At 36.3% G+C, this 19,703-nt stretch overlaps 1 long non-coding RNA gene across 1 annotated transcript; it reads left to right on the plus strand.

Moving 5' to 3' along the window:
• Nucleotides 1-1,565: 1,565 nt before the first annotated feature.
• Nucleotides 1,566-3,958, plus strand: LOC133614275 (uncharacterized). Its single transcript, XR_009816556.1, has 3 exons — nucleotides 1,566-1,625; nucleotides 3,726-3,752; nucleotides 3,859-3,958. It is a non-coding gene; the product is annotated as an uncharacterized lncRNA (long non-coding RNA).
• The last annotated feature ends 15,745 nt before the right edge of the window (nucleotides 3,959-19,703 follow it).

The raw sequence follows: 19,703 nt of genomic DNA on the forward strand, positions 1-19,703 counted from the left end.
CTGTTTTTTTATTTTTAAAAGGCCAAAAACGAAAAAACATAAACAACAATAAAACTTATAATTGACAGATAGATCTGAAGTTGATCTCGAGATTGTGTTAAAAGTAAACAGTAAAAAAAATGTATAATTAATTTTTTAACACTTTAATGCATGGGTGTCCAAAGTGCGGACCCATCACTTTGGACGCCATTTGCGACCCGCAGGTCATTTTTCTTAACGGCCCATTTTAAAATACTATTTTAAAAAAATAAAAAATAAAATTTTTAAAACAAAGTGGTATGAAAGACCAAACAGGTGAAATGTAACAATAAAATGTTGCAATGTTTACTCTCACAAAGCTGCCATGCAGGCTGTTTCTTTCTTTAATAAAATAATGAATCAAAATCAATGTTATTATGAATTATTGACTTATCCAAGGCTCCAATTACGTCACATTAAATAATGCACTTTGAGATTTTTTTGGGGGGGTAAATGTTGCATATTTTGTTTGCCATATAAAAAATTGAGCTGTTTTTTTTATTTTTAAAGGGCCTAAAACGAACAAACAAAAAACATAAACAACAATACAATTTATAATTGACAGATAGATCTGAAGTTGATCTCGAGATTATTGTGTTAAAATTAAACAGTAAAAAAAATGTATAATTTATTCTTTTAACACTTTAATGAGTAGGACCCTTTTGGTTCCCCAATAATTTTTGGGTGATTTGTTTATAAGTGTCATCGCTCAAAAAATAATAATGAATTAAAATCAATGGTGTTATGAGTTATTGACCTTTTTAAGGCTCCAATTATTAAATAATCTCAAATATTCCACTAAAAAATTATATTGGGTGAAAATATTGCGTATTTTGTGTTTTTTCCATAAAACAGGGTTTTCTTTGACAAAAAGAGCATACGACTTACATTTTTAAAAACATATTGACAGATAGACCTAATGTTGATCTAGGGATTTAAAACTTGAATATTAAAAATAATACTGAATGACACATTTTTAATATTTTTTTTACCAAAACCCTTTGGGGTCCCTGGGATCAAGCCTAAGTGGAGGCCTAAATGTATATTTATATATATGTATCCTGTGGTATTAATATGAGTGTGTATTTTGTCTTTCTTTATTCTTTAGTGGAGCTCGAGATCCTGTTTACTGTGGACTAGCTGTGTGTGACGCCCTGTTTTTGTTTCCATTCCAAAAAAAAAGGTATGTCTGTTATGAGTTTTTTTGGCATAAAATGAGGTGATGTGAGTGGTATAAATTGCTGCACATATTAAGGATCTTTTTTCTTGATCTATATAAAAAGAAAAGGTGAATAAATCCTCCACGACTCAACTCCTGTGTGTGCATCACTACAAAAGACACAACGCAGAACAGTGACTGTTACATATATAATGTATAATGTAAAATGTCTATCTGCAATCTTTATAATTAAAATTAATGAATTAGAAATTAATTATTTTAACCACTGTTTGCGTCGGTTCAGACAACTAATGTATTTTGCGCCTGTTCATAATTTCTTATGCGACTGTATGGAACTTGGTCCCATCTTCTATTTTGTGTGTTTTGCAGCATCATCTATTGCCTGGATTTTTGCCTGCAATTGCTCCTGCTACGTTCGCTTAATCAAGTAAGATACTTTCTGGTTTGTTAAAATGTAATGTTGCTTACACATTTTTCTAGCAGCTCTTGGCATATTCATGGGGCCGAATCAATTTAACGTTGCCCTATATCTTGTCTAGTTTGTAGCAACAAAACAGACAACACCACCATTTAACAGTGTATTTATTTAAATATAACATTAGAAACAATAATCAATGATAAACTTTACTGTATTTTCTTGTCTTTTAGCGCAAACATGAATAGAAAGACTGTGCCTGTCTCTTTATCAACCTTAAGACGAAGGACACGTGTTGACGTTCAAAAAAGGCTTCATCAGATTCAGACAGACATGACAGACATTACAGGAATAGGGGCAGATGACAGAGTTCTTTCTGAGAACACTGCCCAATCCTCTTCAGCTGCACATGCAATGCCAGAGGTGCACGTTTTTACAGAGGAGGACATGGAATTGGAGGCAGATTTAGATGGCGTGTATTGGGATGAAAGTGATGGGGATGGGACATCAGGTTCGGATTCTGAAAATGATGACACAACATCACTTTCTGATAACATTGCCAACTGGGCAGTGAGTTTTGGCATTTCCATGTTTGCCCTAACTGCACTGTTGAGTATACTCCATCTAACCCATCCCAATCTGCCAAAGGATGGAAGGACCCTTCTCAAAACAAAAGTCCAATATTCTATTCAGGAGAAGGCTGGGGGGAACTACCATCACTTTGGCATCCTTTCCTCCTTGAAGGCCACTCTAAGTAAATATGTCGAAACATTGGCAGAGGGCATGACATTGGGGATGCAGATTAATATAGATGGACTTCCTTTATTTAAAAGTTCCACTGTACAGCTGTGGCCCATCCATGGCCTACTGGTTACCGTCCCCATGAAGGAACCCGTTGTCATTGGGGTGTACTGTGGACCAAAAAAACCTAGTTCGGCCACAGAGTTCTTATCTGATTTTGTCACAGAACTACATGAGCTAGAGGCTGGGTTTTGCTTTGAAGATAAGAATCTTAAAATTGAGCTTCACACAGTAATCTGTGATACCCCTGCACGGGCCTTTGTGAAAAATACTAAAGCCCACAATGCTTACCATGGGTGCGATAAGTGCCTACACCCAGGGCAATACCACAACCGGCGTATGTCGTTCCCTGGACCAGAGCACCCCCTTAGAACGGACATCTCATTTAACCTGAAGGTTGATGAATTACATCACCACGAAGGGCCACATCCATTTGAACGCGTCAAGGTTGGCATGGTAACGCAGTTTCCCTTAGATTATATGCATTTAGTGTGTTTGGGCATTGTAAGGAAACTGCTCCTAACTTGGCTGCGAGGTCCGTTAACCGTAAGACTGCCGGCATTAATAGCAGACAGGATGTCAGGCAAACTCCAGTCCATGAGGCCCCACGTGCCAATTGAGTTTGCCAAGAGACCACGGTCGCTTAGGGAGTTGGACCGTTGGAAGGCAACTGAATTCCGACAGTTCTTACTGTACACTGGCCCTGTGGTACTGGCAGGATTCCTGGACCGGAACATGTACTGTAATTTCATGCTCCTGTCAACTGCTATATCCATGTTGGTAAGCCCTGAACATCTCAACCTTGCTGACTATAAAGTCTGCCTTATCAAAAACATTATCAAAAATGATAATGGTGTGTACGCTATTTACACAGAATTTTCCCGGCAGTCTCCATTCTATACCTACCCCTTCAACTCTGACAGAATGAACATATTGTCTGTAAATGATCCATCTGATGAGCTGAAGTTGGTTGAGGTGTCAGCGCTGCGACAGAAATGTGTAGCCTTGCCGTACAGGGATGGTTTTGTGGCCATACCCCTCCATTAATGAAACAAAAAAACAGCAAAAAAAGTTTGAGTTCAAATCGGTTCAATTAATCAGTTTAAACAATCAGTTCAAGTTACAAACTCTAATACTATAGTTGACTACCGACTTCTATGACTTCCAGTACTCTGGCTGAAGAATAGCTGTAAGTATTACACAAAAGTTGGTTTTATTCCATGTATACACTACACCCATAATTTCAAACCCTACTTTACGATTGAGCTGAAGTTCTGACTATTATGACCTGTACTTTTACCTTTCTTATAGTTCTTACCACCTTGGGGCACCATTCAGGTAAAATTACTTGCTTATTTGTATACACTAACACCTGTGCATGCGTTTGTCCACGTTGATCCTTTGACGATGAATAAATACCCGTTTTCTTTCTTTCTACATTAAGGATGCCTTTTCATCTGATAAAATTTATAATGAACGGGGACATTACGGTTGTCCCAAGTGGATGGTATGATGAGATGGTTTTCTGGCCCAACTATAAAAACACAGACAGAATTAAAAGGGCCGCTTTAAATGAGGAGCAGCATGAGTCAAACTAGCCAAGATTTGACGTTTCTGTTGTCCGAACTTGTTGTATGCAAATTCATAAATTTCTTGTTTAAAAATAACGTCATAGTTGCTTCTCTTTCTGCTTAGAAAAACCTATTCTGTCTATGTTCTGTCCAGGTCTCTTGTAAGAGAGAGACCTGATACATCATCAATAATAATAATATTCTGTTCAGCTCTACAGCTAATTTGAAACTCATGTTCATTTTAACATATTCAATTTTAGACAACTACAAAGACGCATTAAAAATAATGCAGCAATATGGAAAGGGCTGCGACACCTCAGACCTGCAATCTGAGGCAGAGAATGAGGAGGTGCCAGAAAAAAGGAGCAGGAAGCCAGTGTAAGTGTGTTACGTCTTGTATTTGTCATGTTTCAACAGTAACAGGAAGGTTATTTCCGGTAGCATTCAAAAATAGACCAGAGATGCTTGTACTATATGTATATTTGGCAATTTTGGTATTGCAATAATCCTAATGATATGGTTACCCAACAGCCATCGTCTCGGGGACTCGGATGAAAGCGAAGAAGACCCAGGAAATAGTGACCTCGCATCTCTGGGGTCGGCAAGCCAATTGCACAGGCAGAGTAAGGAATAATCTCTTAACATCCAAAACGAAACCACTAAATAAAGATATGGTTAACATTCTTAGTGCTAAAGATATTCCCTTTTCCTTGTATCCCTTCTCCCAGCTCCACCGTCTCGCCGAGTGCCAGCAAGAGTCGTGAGTACCTGTCAACTGTAGATAACTTTCTAGGTAAAGACTGATCTCCGAAATAATATCTCAGCATCCAGTAACCATGGTTAACAGATCACAACCATTTAATACCAATTTATCTCCCTTAGCACCTCACCATGGGGAAGGACGTACTCATATGCCCTCACCAGCACCTGCATTAAACATGCAGAGAGTTACACAAGGTAGGGACTGATCTCTGAAATATTAGTGAATAGATACGCCCCTTGGATATAATCAGTCATGGTTAACTGATGACTCTCACAATGCCCACCTCACTAGGAACGGCAGTACCTCCTCGACTCCCTCCACCCCCTGCACCACCTCTCAACATGTGGCAGACACAGGAGCCTGGATCCAGCCTGGCCTACAGGCCAACATGGCGAGGGGGGAGAATGGCTTACAACATTTCCTGCTCTGGTGAGCAATAACTGACAAATACCGGATGGTCATTCTGTGCCACAAATTTTGGAAAAAATTCAAATTCACAAGCAATCACATATTTTCTTCAAACTTTGTCAATAACTTTTGTCAGTAATGAGGATAAACACTGAAACATGTTAATTTCATACTGCTGTTTGTCAACAGCGGCTGAGGTCCACATCCTTAGCCTGCTGGAAAATATCAAGCACACCCAAGACCAGCTGATGGCGAAGGTAAACTTCTTAACAAGCAGGTTGACCTCGAACTCGGGGCCAGAAGTTGAAATGCCGGCCAATATCCAGTTTCCACTGACACGGTTGGAGGCAGTGGAGTCATTTGAGGCATTTTTAAATGACCCATCAAATGGCCCAGCTCGACAAAGAGTGGTGAGGTTTCTTACTTAATATGAATGGTGCCAATAGGTTTATTGATTGTCCATGATTATGCAAATATTCTATTGAATCAGCGCTGACAACCAGGCCTGTCCTGAACCACCTTTTCCCAGTGGTAAGATTATGTCAGTGAGCCACAATCTGCCTGGTTTGACATCGTGTGTAAAGGTAGCATAGGTCCATGAGCCAAGAGAACAGGTTCTGTTTTTTTACATTTCTGGACGCTTTCAACAGGAACAAAAACATTTGAAATCCAACTTAAGCTTAAAAAAGTTTACCTGTTTGTTTAAAGAGATGTCTTTGCCTTTTAGAGTTCTTATTTGGCCACCATTGGAGGCCACGATGTGAAGCGGGTGACCTGGAACATCCTGGGCAGGATGTTCACAGATGAGGTTTCACATCAGATAAATTGGAAGGGCGTCAACAACAAAAAGGCCTTTAGCAGAATGGCCACAAAGACCTTGCTTTTCAGTAAGTATATAATTCAAAGTAATATTACATACGTTCAAAGTCAATAGTGGGGGCAGCCTTAAAAATCGTAGCAACCATCATACCTGTAGCTGCTCCCAAACTTATTCTCTTGGTCAGATTAACGTAACGCTTCAACTGATGTGTGTCGAAATCCTTTAATGAGCCTTGAATAGGTCAAAAATTCATGACATTGATTTTGATTCATTATTATTTTTTAAAGAAACAGCCTACATGGCAGCTTTGTGTGATTAGAGTAAACATTGCTACATTTTCTTGTTACATTTCACCCGTTTGCTCTTTAAATACCACTTTTAATGTTTTTTATTTATTTCAATCGTATGTTTTAAAAATGTGCTGTGGGGCCGTTAAAAAATGACCTGCGGGCTGCAAATGGCCCCCGGGCCACACTTTGGACACCCCTGGCCTACACAAATACAAACATAGAATGATAGTACAAATATAAGAAAACAATGTCAACTTCCCACAGTTGGGTTATGGATATTTATTTATGCGCCCTCCCGCCGCCGTCATCCAACAGAATCAAACAAACATGACAAAACTACACAGATTTATCCACATACAGTACTCTGATCAAGGAACCAAATAACGATATTGTTTGAACAATTTGGATATCTTGCACACCTATACCCTGATCACAAATTCACCTCCAGTAACTTTAAGTCATGTTTCTTTTTCAAATGTAATCTCCTTAATACTTATCACATATTTTGTATTATGTAAGCATACTTGGCTTTGGATGCTACATACCATAAACATAAACATATCTGTCTTGTAATCTTGTTTGATTACAGGTGCTGTGAGAAAAAATCAGGTGACAAGGTCAGCCACGGACGCTGAGGTCACCAAACACGCCATCAGGTGGTTCAACCTGGCGGGGGATTGAGCAACGAGGAGACGAGTCCCGCCTCACCTCCTCAGGATGAATAGAAATGTATAAAAAAAAAAACGTTTTATTGAACTTCTTGTCATTCACCAGTTATTCATTTTCTGATGTTAGCTGTGCATGGAGCAGCATTTCATTGAAGTTGTAGCCTAATAGATTAAATATGTTTATTTACTATTTATATATTTTACTTTATAGAGTGAATTGACCATTTTCTGTTTCTGCCTATTGACAATGTTGTTAGTTTAAAAATACAAGGCAATGCATATGTAAGCCTATATTGCTGTAGTGGCGCCTAGTGAATTTTTTAGTTTCCTATTTTATCCTACAGCAAGAACAGAAGGGATTTTGAAAATGAGATAAACGGGTCCAAAAGGGACCCAGGCCAGATGAGCCAGGGTTTTTATGAGTCCGTTGCTGGTCCGCAGCTGCGATTGGACCTGGATAGCCTCCGGGAATAAGTAGTGGAGTACCAAGTGCTTGGCAGTGAAGATCTTCCTCAGGAAGCAAAGATTGACCGGTTTTTGGCCATGCTCGGAAGGGATGGAAAATTCCAGACTCTCGTGCATTTGATGAAAGCACTTTTGTGCGTGCCACACAGCAATGCATCATCAGAGAGGGTGTTCAGCATGGTTAGAAAAATAGTGACAGAGAATAGAACAAGGATGGACAATTCAACCCTTAACTCAACAATGAGTAGATGAGTGTTATGTGTGTGTATATGTGTAAATAAATGAAAACTGAAATTCAAGTATTTATTTATATATATATATATATATATATATATATATATATTTATATATATATATATATATATATATATATATATATATATATATATATATATATATATATAGCTAGAATTCACTGAAAGTCAAGTTTTTCTTATATATGTGTGTATTAGGCTGCTGCCTATATACACACACACATATATATATATATATATATATATATATATATATATATATATATATATATATATATATATATATATATATATATATATATATATATATATATATATGAAATACTTGACTTGGTGAATTCTAGCTCTAAATATACTCCTCCCCTCTTAACCACACCCCCAACCACGCCCCCACCCCACCCCCGACCACGCCTTCCCCACCCCCACCTCCTGAAATCGGAGGTCTCAATGTTGGCAAGTATGAGTTTGGAAGTTATGTTTAAATAACTGTCATAGTGAGTGTGGCAGTTACACTGTCATATTGAGTAAAAAAAACTAACTTGTGTCTTTGCAAACCTCACAAAAGAAAACGTTTCTAATAAAAATCACAAAGATACATTTCTTCACGCATTATTAGACATTTTTCATGTGTGGTTTAGGAGTTATGTTTAAATAACTGTCATATTGAGTGTGGCAGTTATACTGTCATTATGTGTAAAACCTAAGTTTGTATTTGCAAACCTTACAAAAACAACTGATTCTAGTAAAACTCGCATAGATTCAATATTACAGGCATTTTTAGACATTTTACAGGTTTGGTTTAGGAGTTGTGTTTGAATACATTTTTTATTGCTTTTTTCGTTAGGGCAAGGCTGACCGGCAGGAGGCCAAGGGGAAGACCCAGGACACATTGGGAAGACTATCATTCAAGTACCTCGGGGTGTGGGTGGACAATAAGCTGGACTGGACTGTTAACACAGACCACTTGTACAGGAAAGGACAGAGCTGTACTTCCTGAGGCGGCTGTCCTTTGTCCCACACGCCATTAGACTGTACAACTCCTCTCTGGGGGGAGGGGGGCTACTAGGATGACAAGGGATGCAAAACAATAAGACTGCAATATTTTTTCAAAACATGGTCACTACTGCCTAGTTTCTCTTGTTATATTCTTATTTTAATGTTATATTTTTATTCTCATTGTTGCTTTTTATTTTTATTCTATTGTAATATGTTTCTATTTTGTTTCAATTTATACGCCCATTATTTACTTTTCACTTTTTAAAATTTTCCTGAGGGAACTCTCCTGAAGGAATCAATAAAGTACTATCTATCTATCTATCTATTTGTCTCCTGGCTGGCCTGAAAACGCCTCTGGATCCCCCGAGAAGAGCTGGACGAAGTGGCTGGGGAGAGGAAAGTCTGGGCTTCTCTGCTTAGGCTGCTGCCCCCAACCTGACCTCGGATAAGCAGGAAGAAAATGGATGGATTTAGTATGACAGTTATACTGTCATATTAAGTAAAAAACTAACTTGTGTCTTTGCAAACATTACAAAATATATTTTTTCTAGTAAAACTCACAAAGATACATAACTCAAGGCATTATTAGTCATTTTGCATGTGTGGTTTAGGACTTATGTTTAAATAACCGTCAGATTGAGTGTGACAGTATACTGTCATAGTGAGTAAAACCCATATTTTGTAATTGCAAACCTTATGAAAACAAATGATTCTACTAAAACTCACATGGATACAATATTACAGGCATTTTTAGACATAATGCATGTTTGGTTTTGGAGTAATGTTTATATAACTTTCATATTTAGTATGACAGTAATACTGTCATATTGAACAAAAAAAACTAACTTGTATCTGTACAAACCTTAAAAAATATTTTTTTCCAGTAAAACTCACAAAGAGACATTTCTGCAGGCATTATTAGCCATTGTGCACATGTGGTTTAGGAGTTATGTTTAAATAAATGTCAAATTGAATGTGGCAGTTATACTGTTATTATGAGTAAAACCTAATTTTTGTAAATGTTAACCTTACCACAATACCTGATTCTGGTAAAATTCACATAGATTCAATATTACAGGCATTTTTAGACATTTTACATGTTTGGTTTAGAGTTGTGTTTGAATACATTTTTATTGCTTTTTTCATTAGGGCAAGTCCGACGGGCAGGAGGCCGCAGGGAAGACCCAGGACACATTGGGAAGACTATGTCTCCCGGCTGGGCTGGGAACGCCTCGGGATCCCCCGAGAAGAGCTGGACGAAGTGGTTGGGGAGAGGGAAGTCCGGGCTTCTCTACTTAGGCTGCTGCCCCTGCAACCCGACCTCGGATAAGCGGAAGAAAATGGATGGATTTAGTATGACAGTTATACGGTCATATTAAGTAAAAAAAACTAACTTGTGTCTTTGCACACCTTATAAAATATATTTTTTTCTAGTAAAACTCACAAATATACAAATCTACAGGCATTATTAGCCATTTTGCATGTGTGGTTTAGGAGTTATGTTTAAATAACTGACATATTGAATGTGGCAGTAATACTGTCATTATGACCTAATTTTTGTAATTGTAAACCTTACCAAAATACATGATTCTGGTAAAACTCACAAAGATTCAATATTACAGGCATTTTTAGACAGATTACATGTTTGGTTTTGTTATGTTATGTTTATACAACTTTCATATTTAGTATAACAGTTATACTATCATATTGAGTACAAAAAACAAACTTGTGTCTTTGCAAACCATACAAAAGATCATTGTTTTAGTAAAACTAACAAAGATACATTTCTCCAAGCATTATTAGCTATTTTGCATATGTTGTTTAGGAGTTATGTTTGAATAACTGTCATAGTGAGTAAAACCTAAATTTTGTATTTGCAAACCTTACAAATACAACTGATTCTAGTAAAACTCACGCAGATACAATATTGCAGGCATTTTTAGACATAATACATGTTTGGTTTTGGAGTTATGTTTCTATAACTTTCATATGTATGACAGCTATACTGTTATATTGAATAAAAACAACTAACTTGTGTCTTTACAAACCTTACAAAATATTTTTTCCCAGTAAAACTCACAAAGATACAATTCTACAGGCATTATTAGCCATTGTGCATGTGTGGTTCAGAAGTTATGTTTAAATAACTGTCATATGGAGTGTGACCGTAAAGTCATAGTGAGTAAAACAAACTAACTTGTGTCTTTGCAAACCTTACAAAAGAAAATGTTCCTAGTAAAACTCACAAAGATACATTTCTTCATGCATTATTAGAAAATGTTCATGTGTAGTTTAGGAGTTATGTTAAATAACTGTCATATTGAATGTGGCAGTTATACAGTCATTAAGTGTTAACCCTAATTTTTGTTTTTGCAAACCTTACAAAAACAACTGATTCTAGTAAAACTCACATTGATTCAATATTACAGGCATTTTATACATTATACATATTTGGTTTAGGAGTTGTGTTTGAATCCATTTTTATTGCTCTTTTCGTGAGGGCAAGTCCAACCGGCAGGAGGCCACGGGGAAGACCCAGGACACATTAGGAAGACTATGTCTCCCGGCTGGGCTGGGAATGCCTCGGGATCCCCCAAGAAGAGCTGGACGAAGTGGTTGGGGAGAGGGAAGTCCGGGCTTCTCTGCTTAGGCTGCTGCCCCCGCAACCCGACCTCGGATAAGCGGAAGAAAATGGATGGATTTAGTATGACAGGTATACGGTCATATTAAGTAAAAAAAACTAACTTGTGTCTTTGCACACCTTACAAAATATATTTTTTTCTAGTAAAACTCACAAAGATACATATCTACAGGCATTATTAGCCATTTTGCATGTGTGGTTTAGGAGTTATGTTTAAATAACTGACATATTGAATGTGGCAGTAATACTGTCATTATGACCTAATTTTTGTAATTGTAAACCTTACCAAAATACATGATTCTGGTAAAACTCACAAAGATTCAATATTACAGGCATTTTTAGACAGATTACATGTTTGGTTTTGTTATGTTATGTTTATACAACTTTCATATTTAGTATAACAGTTATACTATCATATTGAGTACAAAAAACAAACTTGTGTCTTTGCAAACCATACAAAAGATCATTGTTTTAGTAAAACTAACAAAGATACATTTCTCCAAGCATTATTAGCCATTTTGCATTTGTTGTTTAGGAGTTATGTTTAAATAACTTTCATATTTAGTATGACAGTAACACTGTCATATTGAGTAAAAAAAACTAACTTGTGTTGGTACAAACCTTACGAAATATTTGTTTTCCAGTAAAACTCACAAAGAGACATTTCTCCAGGCTTTATTAGCCATTGTGCATGTGTGGTTTAGGAGTTATGTTTAAATACATTTTAAATTGAATGTGGCAGTTATACTGTCATTATGAGTGAAACCTAATTTTTGTAATTGTAAACCTTACCAAAATACCTGATTCTGGTAAAACTCACATAGATTCAATATTACAGGCATTTTAAGACGGATTGCATGTTTGGTTTTGGAGTTATGTTTATACAACTTTCATATTTAGTATGACAGTTATACTGTATATTACCAAAGAGTAAAAAAAAACTAACTCGTGTCTTTGCAAACCTTACAAAAGATCATTATTCTAGTAAAGACTTAGACTTAGACTTAGACTTTCTTTCTATTGTCATTCAAATTTGAACTTTACAGCACAGATAAGAACGAAATGTCGTTACATTAGTTAATGGTAGTGCAGGATAAAAAAGCAATAAGGTGCATATTTCGATAAATAATTATATATAAATAATATATAAATACTTTATATATATATATATATATATATATATATATATATATATATGTATATATATATATATATATATATATATATATATATATATATATATATATATATATATATATATATATATATATATATATATAATTCAAGCCAATCCGCAACCCACTCCTCACCAAGCTGAAAAATGACAAGGAGCGCATCAAGAAAGTAAACAACATCATCATAGCTGCCGATAAAACCACAAACTTCTACAGAATGGACATACCAGAACATCACACCATACTGGACAGAAGCATCACCAAATCATACAAAAAAGCACAACCCAACACCTTACAGAACATCCACCTGGAAAATAAAAGGATCGCGGCTGAACTGGACATTGAGGACAGGGTGGACGCCACAGCCAACAAGGAAGCCTTCATCACATTGAAGGACCACAAACCCAACTTCGCAAATAACCCAACATGCCGACTAATAAACCCAACTAAATCTGAAATAGGAAAAATCAGCAAAATAATCCTGGACAGAGTCAACACAAAAATCAAGGACAAAACACCACTCAACCAATGGAGAAATACAGCAGCAGTAATCAAATGGTTCAACAACATCCAAGACAAACAACAGCACAACTTTATCTCCTTTGATATCGAAGAATTTTACCCTTCCATCACGCAAGACCTACTGACTCAAGCACTAGACTTCGCCTCAGACTACGACTCAATCACAGGCAACGAAAGAAACATCATCATCCACGCAAAAAACTCCATTCTCATCCACAACAGTACACCATGGCAAAAAAAGAACAATGCAACATTTGACGTCACTATGGGAAGTTTTGACGGAGCAGAAACGTGTGAACTCGTTGGGAGTTTCCTCCTCTCCCAGCTCGCCAGCCTCAATCTGAACCTTGGTATTTACCGTGATGACGGACTGGCAGTGTGTCGCGCCTCGCCAAGGAGCAGCGAGAATACCAAGAAGCGCATATGCCAAATGTTCAAAGAGAACGGCCTACGGATCACGATTGAAGCCAACAAGCAAACCGTCAACTTCCTTGACGTCACTTTCAACCTGAGAAATAACAGCTACCAACCATTCACGAAACCCAACACAACACTCCAATATGTGCACCATGACAGCAACCACCCACCCACCACCATGAAAAGAATACCTACCGGAATTAATAAAAGGCTATCGATGCTGTCATCTAGCAAAGCTGAATTTGACCAAGCAACCCCCCCGTACCAAAAAGCCCTTGATGAAAGCGGATACAATTTCACCCTCACCTATGAACCCACGCCAGGAAACCAACCGAAAAAGAACAGAAAACGAAACGACATCATCTGGTACAACCCCCCCATACAGCAAAAACGTCTCAACTAACATTGGACACAAATTCCTCAATCTGATTGACAAACACTTTCCCAAAGACAACACCCTAAGAAAAGTATTCAACAAGAACAACATTAAATTGAGCTACAGCTGTATGAACAATATACGACAAATCATCTCAAACCACAACAAAACAATTGCAAATGAGCCGTCGGCCCCCGGACAGAGCGACTCCAAAACCAACAAAGGTTGCAACTGTCGAAAGAAACCTGATTGCCCTCTCAACGGGGGGTGCTTACAAACATCAGTTGTCTACCAATCTAAGGTAACACGCAAGGACATTAACACAACCGACACATATGTAGGATTAACCGAGGGAGAGTTCAAAACCAGATGGAACAATCACAAGGCTTCTTTCAGGAACCAAAACCTGCGGAATACCACAGAACTCAGCAAACACATTTGGGACCTCAAAGACAATAATGTTGAATATTCAATAACATGGCAAATTCTTGCATCCAGCACACCTTACAATAGTGGTAATAAAAGATGCAACCTATGCTTGAAAGAAAAACTGTTTATTATTTACCGTCCAGACCTGTCATCCCTCAACAAGCGCAGCGAAATTGTAACAGCATGCCGCCACAGACGGAAACACCTCCTAGGTAACACATGAGCCAATCACCACGCCCCTACACCAGTCTGTACCCACCCACTCTGTGCCCTATATAATCCATGGTATGTGAATGCTCCCATTAAAATCTCCTGATGATTGAGGGAACCCCCCCTCATGAAACAGGCCTGTAGAAATGAAATAGTCTTGTGATTTTTTTTCCCCACACACACATATATATATATATATATATATATATATATATATTTATAGAAAAATAAATATATATAAATATATATAAATAGATAAATAGATTACTGTGCAGATAAATATATTGCACTTTTTTACATGCACCCACGTTTATGGATGTATGTTATATTGTCTTTTTCATTCCAGCGAGTTAATTCATTTTGAGGGGAGTTGAGGAGATAATTTAATTATGATGCGTTCAAGAGTCTTACGGCCTGAGGGAGAAGCTGTTACAGAACCTGGAGGTTTTGCTTCGGAAGCTGCGGAACCTCTTTCTAGAGTCTAGCAGTGAAAACTGTCCTTGGTGGGGGTGGGAGGAGTCTTTGCAAATTTTCTGAGCCCTGGTCAGGCAGCACTTTTTGCGATCTCCTGGATAGGAGGAAGAGGAGCCCTGATGATCTTTTCTGCCGTCCTCACCACTCTCTGGAGATACTTCCAGTCTGAGGCACCTCAGGCTCCAGTCCAGACAGAGATGCTGTTGGTCAGCAGGCTCTCTATAACAAAGATACATCTCTCCAAGCATTATTAGCTATTTTGCATTTGTTGTTTAGGAGTTATGTTTAAATAACTGTCATAGTGAGTAAAACCTAAATTTTGTATTTGCAAACCTTACAAAAACAACTGATTCTAGTAAAACTCACACAGATACAATATTGCAGGCATTTTTAGACATAATGCATGTTTGGTTTTGGAGTTATGTTTCTATAACTTTCATATGTATGACAGCTATACTGTTATATTGAATAAAAAAAACTTACTTGTGTCTTTACAAACCTTACAAAATATTTTTTCCCAGTAAAACTCACAAAGATATATTTCTACAGGCATTATTAGCCATTTTGAATGTGTGGTTTAGAAGTTATGTTTAAATAACTGTCATATGGAGTGTGACCGTAAAGTCATAGTGAGTAAAACAAACTAACTTTCAAATTGAATGTAGCAGTTATACTGTCATTATGAGAAAAACCAAATTTTTGTAATTGTAAACCTTACCAAATTACCAGATTCTGGTAAAAATCACATATATAAAAAATTACAGATGTTTTTAGACATAATGCATGTTTACTTTTTGAATTATGTTTATATTACTTTCTTATTTAGTATGACTGTTATAATGTCATATTGAATCAAAAAAACTAACTTGCGTCATTGCAAACCTTACAAAAGATATATTTTCTTGTAAAACTAACAAAGATACATGTCTGCAGGCATTATTAGACATGTTGCATGTTTGGTGTAGGAATTATGTTGAAAAACATTTGTATTGTTTTTTTCGCATTATCTCAGGATTTTAAGAACATTACTGTCATATTTAGTAAAAACCTACTTTTTGTGTTTGCAAGCCTTAAAAGAAGCATATGTTTCGAGTAAAACTCAAAAGGTTGCATTGTTTAAGGCTTTATTAGCCTGTTTGCATGTGTGGTTAGGAAGTTATGTTTAAATAACTGTCAAATTGAATGTAGCAGTTATACCGTCATTATGAGTAAAACCTAATTTTTGTATTTGTTAACCTTACCAAAATACCTGATTCTGGTAAAACTTACATATATAACATATTACATATATTTTTAGACATAATGCATGTTTACTTTTTAACTTATGTTTATATAACTTTCATATTTAGTATGACAGTTTTACTGTCATACTGAATTAAAAAAACTAATTTGCGTCGTTGCAAAACTTACAAAATATATGTTTTCTAGTAAAACTAACAAAGATACATGTCTCCAGGCATTACTAGACATTTTGCATGTTTGGTGTAGGAATTATGTTGAAAAAAATTTGTATTGCTTTTTTCGCATTATCTCAGGATTTTAAGAACATTACTGTCATATTTAGTAAAAACCTACTTTTTGTGTTTGCAAGCATTAAAGAAGCATATGTTTCGAGTAAAACTCAAAAGGTTGCATTGTTTAAGGCATTATTAGCCTGTTTGCATGTGTGGTTAGGAAGTTATGTTTAAATAACTGTCAAATTGAATGTAGCAGTTATCAATCAATCTCAATCAATCAATCTTTATTTATATAGCCCTAAATCACAAGTGTCTCAAAGGGCTGCACAAGCCACAACGACATCCTCGGTACAAAGCCCACATAAGGGCAAGGAAAAACTCACCCCAGTGGGACGTCGATGTGAATGACTATGAGAAACCTTGGAGTTATAATGTCATTATGTATAAAACCTAATTTTTGTATTTGTAAACCTTACCAAATTACCTGATTCTGGTTAAACTCACATTGATACAATATTTTAGGCATTTTTAGACATAATATGCATGTTCACTTGTGGAGTTATGTTTATATATTCTGTATGACAGTTATACTGTCATACAGAATTAAAAAAACTAACTTGCATGGTTCCAAACCTTACAAAAGATAATTTTTCTAGTAAAACTAACAAAGATACATGTCTCCAGGCATGATTAGACATTTTGTATTTTTGGTGTAGGAATTATGTTGAAATATAAATATATATTGCTTTTTTCGCATTAACTCAGGATTTTAAGAACATTACTGTCATATTTAGTGAAAAACTACTTTTTGTGTTTGTAAGCCTTAAAAAAGCATATGTGTTGAGTAAAACTCAAAAGGTTGCATTGTTTTAGGCATTATTAGCCTTTTTGCATGTGTGGTTAGGAAGTTATGTTTAAATAACTGTCAAATTGAATGTAGCAGTTATACCGTCATTATGAGTAAAACTTAATTGTTGTATTTGTTAACCTTAAAAAATACCTGATTCTGGTAAAACTTACATATATAAAATATTACAGGCATTTTTAGACATAATGCATGTTTGGTTTTGGAGTTATGTTTATATAACTTTCATATTTAGTATGACAGTTATACCATCATATTGAGTAAAAAAAAAGACTAACTTGTGTTTTTTATAAACCTTACAAATATTTTTTTTCAGGAAAACTCACAAAGATACATTTCTCAAGGCATTATTAGCCATTTATCAAGTTTGGTTTAGGAGTTATGTTTAAATAACTGTCATATTGAGTGTGGCAGTTATACTGTCATTATTAGTAAAACCTATGTTTTGTATTTGTAAACCTTACCAAAATACCTGTTTCTGGTAAAACTCACATAGATACAATATTACAGGAATTTTTAGACATAATGCATGTTTGGTTTTGGAGTTATCATATTTAGTATGACAGTTATACCATCATATTGAGTAAAAAAAACTAATTTGTGTCTTTACAAACCTTACAAAATATTTTTTTCCAGTAATATTCACAAATATACATTTCTCCAGGCATTATTAGTCATTTTGCGTTTGTGTTTTAGGAGTTATGTTGAAATAACTGTAATATTGAGTAGGGCAGTTATACTGTCATTATGAGTAAAACCAACTTGTTGTATTTGTAAACCTTACCAAAATACCTGATTCTGATAAAACTCACATATATTCAATATTACAGGCATTTTTAGACGGATGGCATGTTTGGTTTTGGAGTTATGTTTATATAACTTTCCTATACAGTACGACAGCTATACTGTTAAATTGAGTAAAAAAACTAGCTTGTGTCTTTACAAAACTTACAATGTATTTCTTTGAGTAAAACTCACAAAGATACATTCCTCCAGGCATTATTAGCCATTTTGTCAGATTGATTGTGACAGTATAGTGTCATTATAAGTAAAACTAATATTTTGTATTTGTAAACCTTACAAAAACAACTGATTCTAGTAAAACTCACATGGATACAAAATTATAGGCATTTTTAGACATAATGCATGTTTGGTTTTGGAGTTATGTTTGAATAATTGTCATATTGAACGTGGCAGTTAATACTGTCATTATGAGTAAAACCTAATTTTTGTATTTGTTAACCTTACCAAAATACCTGATTCTGGTAAAACTTACATATATAAAATATTACAGAAATTTTTAGACGGATTGCAAGTTTGGTTTTGGAGTTATGTTTATACATTTTTTACATGTAGTATGACAGTTATACTGTCATATTGAGTAAAAAAAACTGACTTCTGTCTTTACAAACCTTACAAAATATTTTTTCCAATAAAACTCACAAAGATACATTTCTCCAGGCATTGTTAGTCATTTTGCATGTGTGGTTTAGGGGTTATGTTTAAATAACTGTCATATTGAATGTGGCAGTTATACTGTCATTATAAGTAAAACCAAATTTTTATATTTCAATCAATCAATCAATGTTTATTTATATAGCCCTAAATCACAAGTGTCTCAAAGGGCTGCACAAGCCACAACGACATCCTCGGTACAAAGCCCACATAAGGGCAAGGAAAAACTCACCCCAGTGGGACGTCGATGTGAATGACTATGAGAAACCTTGGAGAGGACCCCCCCCCCCCTCTAGGGGAGACCGAATGCAATGGATGTCGAGTGGGTCTGACATAATATTGTGAGAGTCCAGTCCATAGTGGATCCAACATAATAGTAAGAGTCCAGTCCATAGTGGGGCCAGCAGGACACCATCCCGAGCGGAGACGGGTCAGCAGCGCAGAGATGTTCCCAGCCGATGCACAGGCGAGCGGTCCACCCGGGTCCCGACTCTGGACAGCCAGCACTTCATCCATGGCCACCGGACCTGTGCCCCCCCCATAAGGAACGGCAGATCAACTGGTCTAAAAGGGGGGTCTATTTAAAGGCTAGAGTTTACAAATGAGTTTTAAGATAGGACTTAAATGCTTCTACTGAGGTAGCATCTCTAATTGTTACCGGTAGGGCATTCCATAGTACTGGAGCCCGAATAGAAAACGCTCTATAGCCCGCAGACTTTTTTGGGCTCTGGGAATCACTAATAAGCCGGAGTTCTTTGAAGGCAGATTTCTTGCCGGGACATATGGTACAATACAATCGGAAAGATAGGACGGAGCTAGACCGTGTAGTATTGTATACGTAAGTAGTAAAACCTTAAAGTCACATCTTAAGTGCACAGGAAGCCAGTGCAGGTGAGCCAGTATAGGCGTAATATGATCAAACTTTCTTGTTCTTGTCAAAAGTCTAGCAGCCGCATTTTGTACCAATTGTAATCTTTTAATGCTAGACATAGGGAGACCCGAAAATAATATGTTACAGTAGTCGAGACGAGAC

This window comes from Nerophis lumbriciformis, linkage group LG17 (assembly GCF_033978685.3).
Source record: "Nerophis lumbriciformis linkage group LG17, RoL_Nlum_v2.1, whole genome shotgun sequence".
NCBI lineage: Eukaryota > Metazoa > Chordata > Actinopteri > Syngnathiformes > Syngnathidae > Nerophis > Nerophis lumbriciformis.